We start from the raw sequence: 6,452 nt of genomic DNA on the forward strand, positions 1-6,452 counted from the left end.
TTTGGGGGATATGGAAACCTCAAAGAGTTATAAGGAATAATTGAAACTTCAAGAAGTGTTTTTGCAATTGACCCAAACTCCCAGGGGTGTTTTTGCTTTTTGGCCTTTAAAATATATAACGGTGAATAAAGAGAGAATTTTACAAGGCATGCAGTAAAAATGGAGTTCGGGGAGAAACATTTAGACTAAGGATATTTCCTGGCATCCATTCCTTGATATCCAATGCAGCATATCAAGAGGTACTGCACTTTTGTCAATCAAATAACCAACAAAAGATAAATCAATAAAGTAACCAAGCTAAATATTAAATTTTATATATTCTGGATTAAAAGCATAGTTAAGATTCCTTACATCTGAGAATTCTATGGTGGAGCAGAGAAATAAAGTATAAAGCATACATTGATGCTAATTTCAACCAATAATTCTGCTGAAGTGCAAGTCCATGACTATACATTGAATTAAACACGCAAAACACAAAGAAATATGGTTAAGACTCCAGGTACACCACACCCCTGTTTTTCCACATACCTTTCTAATATCTCAATTCTCAAAGCACATAGCACCAAACTCACCTTCTCCACCCTGGCCGGGCCACCTTATCTGAAATTCAAATACACCAAATGGTTAAAATCATAACAAAATTACAGAAACAGCATCAACAGTACGCAACTGAAGATTTTTTGGAAACTAATATATATATAAACTATGAATAGAGTGACCCAGAAATAGAAAAAATGGTCTGACTTTTATGCCAACATGCAAGAAGAAGAAGGTACACATAAGAATGGAAATCATTTTTTATGCATTTGATAGAAAGCTATTGTGTTGGCTAAGCTTACATCTTCCATGACCAACTTAAGGAATATTTGGAAGTTCAAGAGAAAAGATAACACAATATCTCTCAGCCCTTGGAACAATGCTAGAAACAAGTTGATGACATATAAGCAACATGCTTAATATCAGATGGATGCAACAGGTGTAGAAGAAAAATGTATTTTAAAAAACCAAGTGCATTACAACCAGCTGATAACAAAAGTACAAAAAAACTACATATCTGTTCAAGGTTCTTACCCTCACCATCTTTAGAGGAAGATGGTGATCTGTAACTTTTGCCCCCTCCTTTGCCATTTGATGGAGCTAGCCTTTGCACCCATGGTGACATTGAACTCAATTTACCATTAGTGGAAGCTGGCAAAGAATGCCGCCTGATGAAACCATTTTCCATTTCATCTTGACCAAACCCCGAGGATCCTTGTGCTCTAAGTTTTGCCTTGGCAGATTCAGTTGCTTGCATATACTTTGGCAGGGTTGGAGTATTCTGTGAAACATTCTCTGGGTATTCCTGCTTTGCTGGGAAAGATCTTCTCCAGCATTTCTGGTTCCCCTTGCTAGTGTAATCCTCCTTTGTATTTAGCTCCTCATTCACCACTGGAATGTTATCAACTTTTTCAACAGTTTCCAGAGGAATTCGCTCACCAGCAGGGTGATCATCATGCATCATATCAACTGTCTCCTCCAATGCCAATGGTTTTGGAGGTATTTCTACCTCAGACAGTTTAGAGTCATTGGAAACTACCACTATTGGGTCATTTACCTTTTCAGAGGAATTATTGCTACCTTTCTGAGGAGCATCAGATACTGTGGAGCTTGACACCTTTCGCATATTTAACTTTGGCTTCTCAGTCATAGCTTCTGACCAATCAGGAGCCACTGATTTGGATACGGCAACTTTCCTCAAATTTCGTTTTACCCTCACAATTTCATCTGGAGTCTGTTGATCATGGCTTTCCTGAGGTAGCGTCTGGGCTTTTCACACTCAGATGTGGGATGCAGTGAATTATTTTCAACATTTACAGTTGGGACCTTGCGCACACCTCGTTTTGCCCTGCTTGGTTGAGTTTCCCCTGTTTGAATGCCATCTTGCTGTCTATGAGATTTAGTGTCGGGAACACATTTTGGCTGTGAAACTGGTCCCCAAAATTGGATGATGACCAGCATTCTAGCCAATCCCAAGCTGAATTTGGTTCAACTGGGTCATAGTGGAGGCTCAAGGGCATAGCAGTTGGCAATGAAGCAAGAAGCTATATAACGAGCAACATTGAATGCCACCAACTCCTATATTACATGCTGTGATAAAAATAAAAGACTAAATATATAATATCCTAAAATCTTACTTGCTTTGTCACTTTGCTTCAATTTCATATGCTTTTCTTTTTCTTATATGAATCATTTAAAATGTAGATTATAGAGGCCACTCAAGTTCTGCAGCTTGAGCCTTATCTGGTAAGCAAACCAGTGTTGCATGGGTCACTCTATATTGAGAAGATTAATGACAATAATGCTATGGCCACTTAGTTTCCCCAATTAGTGCATCCATACAATAGTCTATACTACCTTTTGCATACATAATTGTAGTGAAAAGGCTGAATAGACAGTGGATTAATCCTGTACAGAAGATGATTCTAAAATTCAGAACATATTTTTTTCTCGATTGCAAATGATATACTAATTGTACAAACCATGAAAGTTTAAAAAAACCAGATGCTTATATACCTTACAAACTAAAGAATTTGTTGACAGCTTTTCTGGCCTAGTGGTTGTATGTAACCCAACTGGTCCAACCTGTGTAACAACCTGGTAAAGGGAAAGAGATATTACGAAGACAGAATAAGATGCACAAGATATTACCAGGTTTAGAGCTGCCTAGAAAATGCAATAAGCTCAACAAGAAATGAGCTTATCCAAGAAAATCAATAGATCAACAGTGAAAAGGAAAAAAGAACAAAAAGCAAAAGGAACTGAAAAGCATTATGACATCACATTCTTGAGATAAATGCTGGCAGTCAAGGAATATAAAGTCTATAAGGAAGCATGTATTAAATTTGGATGATGAATAGATGAGTGACACATGAAATTCATTCAAATCTGAAAATTCAAAGTAGCATCAATCAAGGACTTTTTGGGGCAGGTATATAAATCAGGACAACAATACAAAAGTGAGCAAGGTCATTTCACTCATCTGCAATTAGACCAAACCAGCTAGAAATCCTTGTGGTTCAATTTTGAAATTGCTGTTAAGGGCAATGAGAATAGCAAATGGTTGATGCTGTGATATAAGATACAATAGCAAATGGTTAACAAGTGATGACAACCTTTTGGCAGCCAAACCCGATTAATATTGTTTAAAATTTTGAGCAGAGCTGGTTTACACTCCTGCAATTACTTAAGAAGTGGGAATACCTCAAAGATGAACAGGATATGGATTTAGTGCAATGGGGTACTCCATAAATATACCAGAGGCACCAAGAAATGTAATTTTAGAATTTTTTCTATATGATGAACATAACTCACAACATTTTAGATAGGGCTAAACGGCAAAAAATGATCCATATAGCCAACCCCACTTACCTGGGATTAAGGCTTAATTAAGTTGAACTAAGTTGTATAAACACAGTGCATAAAGAACTCCCAATATTGGTATAATAGAAAAATTACGAGATTCTTTAACCACATCATATAGATATTCAGAAAGACCAGTTACAGATTAATTAAAACCAATTTAGGTGTTACTTGAAAACTTACCACACTGCATCCTTTCTGCACTTCAAGCCCACAAACAGAAAGTCTGACTTTTCGACCATGAATGCATGCCTGTAACTTAACAATTCCCTGCATGCAGCACAAAGTAGCAATGGCCTGTCTCCTAACCAAGTGTCTGCGAATAAGTGCTTGCAGCCTTATGATGCCCTTAAGAGCATGAAATACCCGGCAAGCCTTCACAGATATTATATTTAAATTAGATCCATATTACATTGAGATAACCTTGTACATTTAACTTAATGAAAGAAAAACGTATGGATCTTTGTTTCGCAGATAGCCAATGAAAACTTAGGTTTCATTCAAAAATTATTTAAGTACAAAATATCCTAACAGCAAATCACATAACTAATTAATTATATATATATATATATATATATATAAACCCACAAAATATAGTGTTTTGGAATCCATACACATACTTTTTCTTTACATTAAGCAGAAAATTTGTAATCCAACCTGAATACCTGTCAATAACTGAAATAAGACCCTCATACAATAGAAATATAGACACCTCTACAATATCTATACTTCCCCACCCCCCAAGCCAAAACCCTAAAAGATTAACTAGAAAATTAAAAATCAATGTGCACACATGCATATAGTGCTTTTTTTTTCTCTTAAACAATGAACCATAAAATTTTTACATGTATGTATTTCTATCTCAATTTTCATTTTATGATTATCATTAATAATGCTAATTGCTTAAACAATCATTCGCAATATGAACTGGTACTCCATAGCATCAATTTTTAGATGGTTTCACCAAAATATTACCTCATAATGGCTTTCATGAGTTCTTTAAAGCCACAAATGCTTTCAATTATAAGACAGTACTATAAGAGACTGTAGTCAAAACCCCAACATATTGTCATGAGGGTATGCATTTATCGAGAAGATGTGGCATACAACGCATTAGAGAACCAGAAAGACATGCTAGAAAGGATCGCAGAATTAGCTTCAAATTTCTGATTCATGCAATTAACCATTATGACATCTTTTTATTTCATGCAAGAAAAGTTACCAAATAGCCTTTAAAAGCTGCCTGTGCCTTTGTAGCAGCTTGTTTTTGCCTAGTAATCTCAGCACTGTCAGCTGAATCCAAACCCATGGTTCCTTCTGTATGTGCACCTTGCTTTGCAGGCATTGAGACAACTGCATCATGTGGTAGGTTGGCAGTTACTCCAATTTCTGATTTTTCTTCAATTCTGTTCAAGGTATGGAGTGCCACATCTGAAACTACAGAAGGATTCACTGACAAATCACCAGACACTGCCTTACAGGCAATGGTTGCCTCTTTATCGGTTGTAGATTTCTTCACATGAGATGAGATTCACAAATCAGTGCAGGCCCAAGTCAAACATTGCTCAGAGTATATCAAAAACCAAATTGAAAGCATGTGCATAATTTCCACTATATATAAGCAGTAAGCAAGTAACAAGCAACAGGCAACAGGCAAAATGGTAAAACTATATCTTCTAATTATCAATTGACAAAAGATACGTGAAAACATATTATGTAGTGAAATTTCAAGTATAACACGAATTAGATATATGACACATAATACCTAGACATAATGCTAACCTCACATAAACTTCTACACTTTGATCCAACAATCAGGGACAGGCTATAGTTGCAAAACATTGATAATCAGCCAATTGAACCTCCAGATGGGCTATAAGCCACATTCAATAATTATGCCTTTTATATAACTTAGTGGAGCATAAATCATTATAGGCATGAGATATTTAGATAGTATGGTATTCTGACATGAGAAGATGATATCAATATCTCAAGAAAAGAGAATAGTACAAGTAGAAACAATATGTAATAATCGGTCATTCAAATAATTATGGTGTTCCACATGCGCCCTTCATTCCAGTAAACCAACATCATATATCAAAACATGTACACATGCATAGATGTAGAAAGAGAAAGAGCCAAATCATAACCGTGAGCAGTAATGGAAAACTGAAAGGCAGTAACTAAGTACCTTTAGAAAGCTAGATTTGGATGGTTTCTTCCCAAAAAGTATGGTCTATACCACTTTCCTGGAGACTTTCCCATTGCAAGAAGGCTTATACCAAATAAATTGGACCTATTTTCCTAGCCCTGCATGGTTTAACAAGTTAAAGCTCAAAAGACAATATACAAGCTAAAAAATAACATGATATAAGTTTTATGCTGATCCAAAAAAAAAAAAAAAAGAACACCAAAGATTAAGTCAGGATTCTCAATCTCAATCTGAACCAATTTTTTGAGCCCACGTAACCTCAGTCTACGTCCATTTTATACAGAATATCATTCAAACAGAAATAAACAGCAATTTCTCTGTTGCGCCCTAAGAGCACTTAGACCATCCAAACTAAAAGATTCTCTCTGTAATGCCAAGCAAAAATTACCAAGATTTCTATACATAGCTACTGAAACCCTTCCCATCCCTCCCCCTCCCACTCTCCAAATACCCCCAAAAGAATTCATTCAATTGGTTGTTGTCCATATCATATCATCATGAATTAAGTAGTGAGCATGCAGCTATCATATACTCTTGACCACAAGACAAACACAGAAATTCCTCTAGCTCACAATCGGAACGCCCAGCATATAAATTCAAATTTCAAAACAAAGATGCAACCACAATTTTACTTGTATTTCCACCCAAAAAAGTAAACATTCCAGTAAACTAAAACACTTGAAGACAAATTACAATAAAGCATAAATGCAAAAAACTTGGTTCCTTCATTCATTCTCGATGCACCCCAATTCACCATTTTGCACAAAACCCAATATGCTAAATCAGACACAGCCTCATAAACACCACAGACCCATTACAATAAGCTCAAGGAAACACACTG

At 36.0% G+C, this 6,452-nt stretch overlaps 1 pseudogene; it reads right to left on the minus strand.

The window, feature by feature from the left end:
• Positions 1–368: 368 nt before the first annotated feature.
• Positions 369–6,024, minus strand: LOC126714723 (protein IQ-DOMAIN 31-like; annotated as a pseudogene).
• Between the last annotated feature and the right edge of the window lie 428 nt (positions 6,025–6,452).

The sequence above is a fragment of the Quercus robur genome, chromosome 2, assembly GCF_932294415.1.
Source record: "Quercus robur chromosome 2, dhQueRobu3.1, whole genome shotgun sequence".
Lineage (NCBI taxonomy): Eukaryota > Viridiplantae > Streptophyta > Magnoliopsida > Fagales > Fagaceae > Quercus > Quercus robur.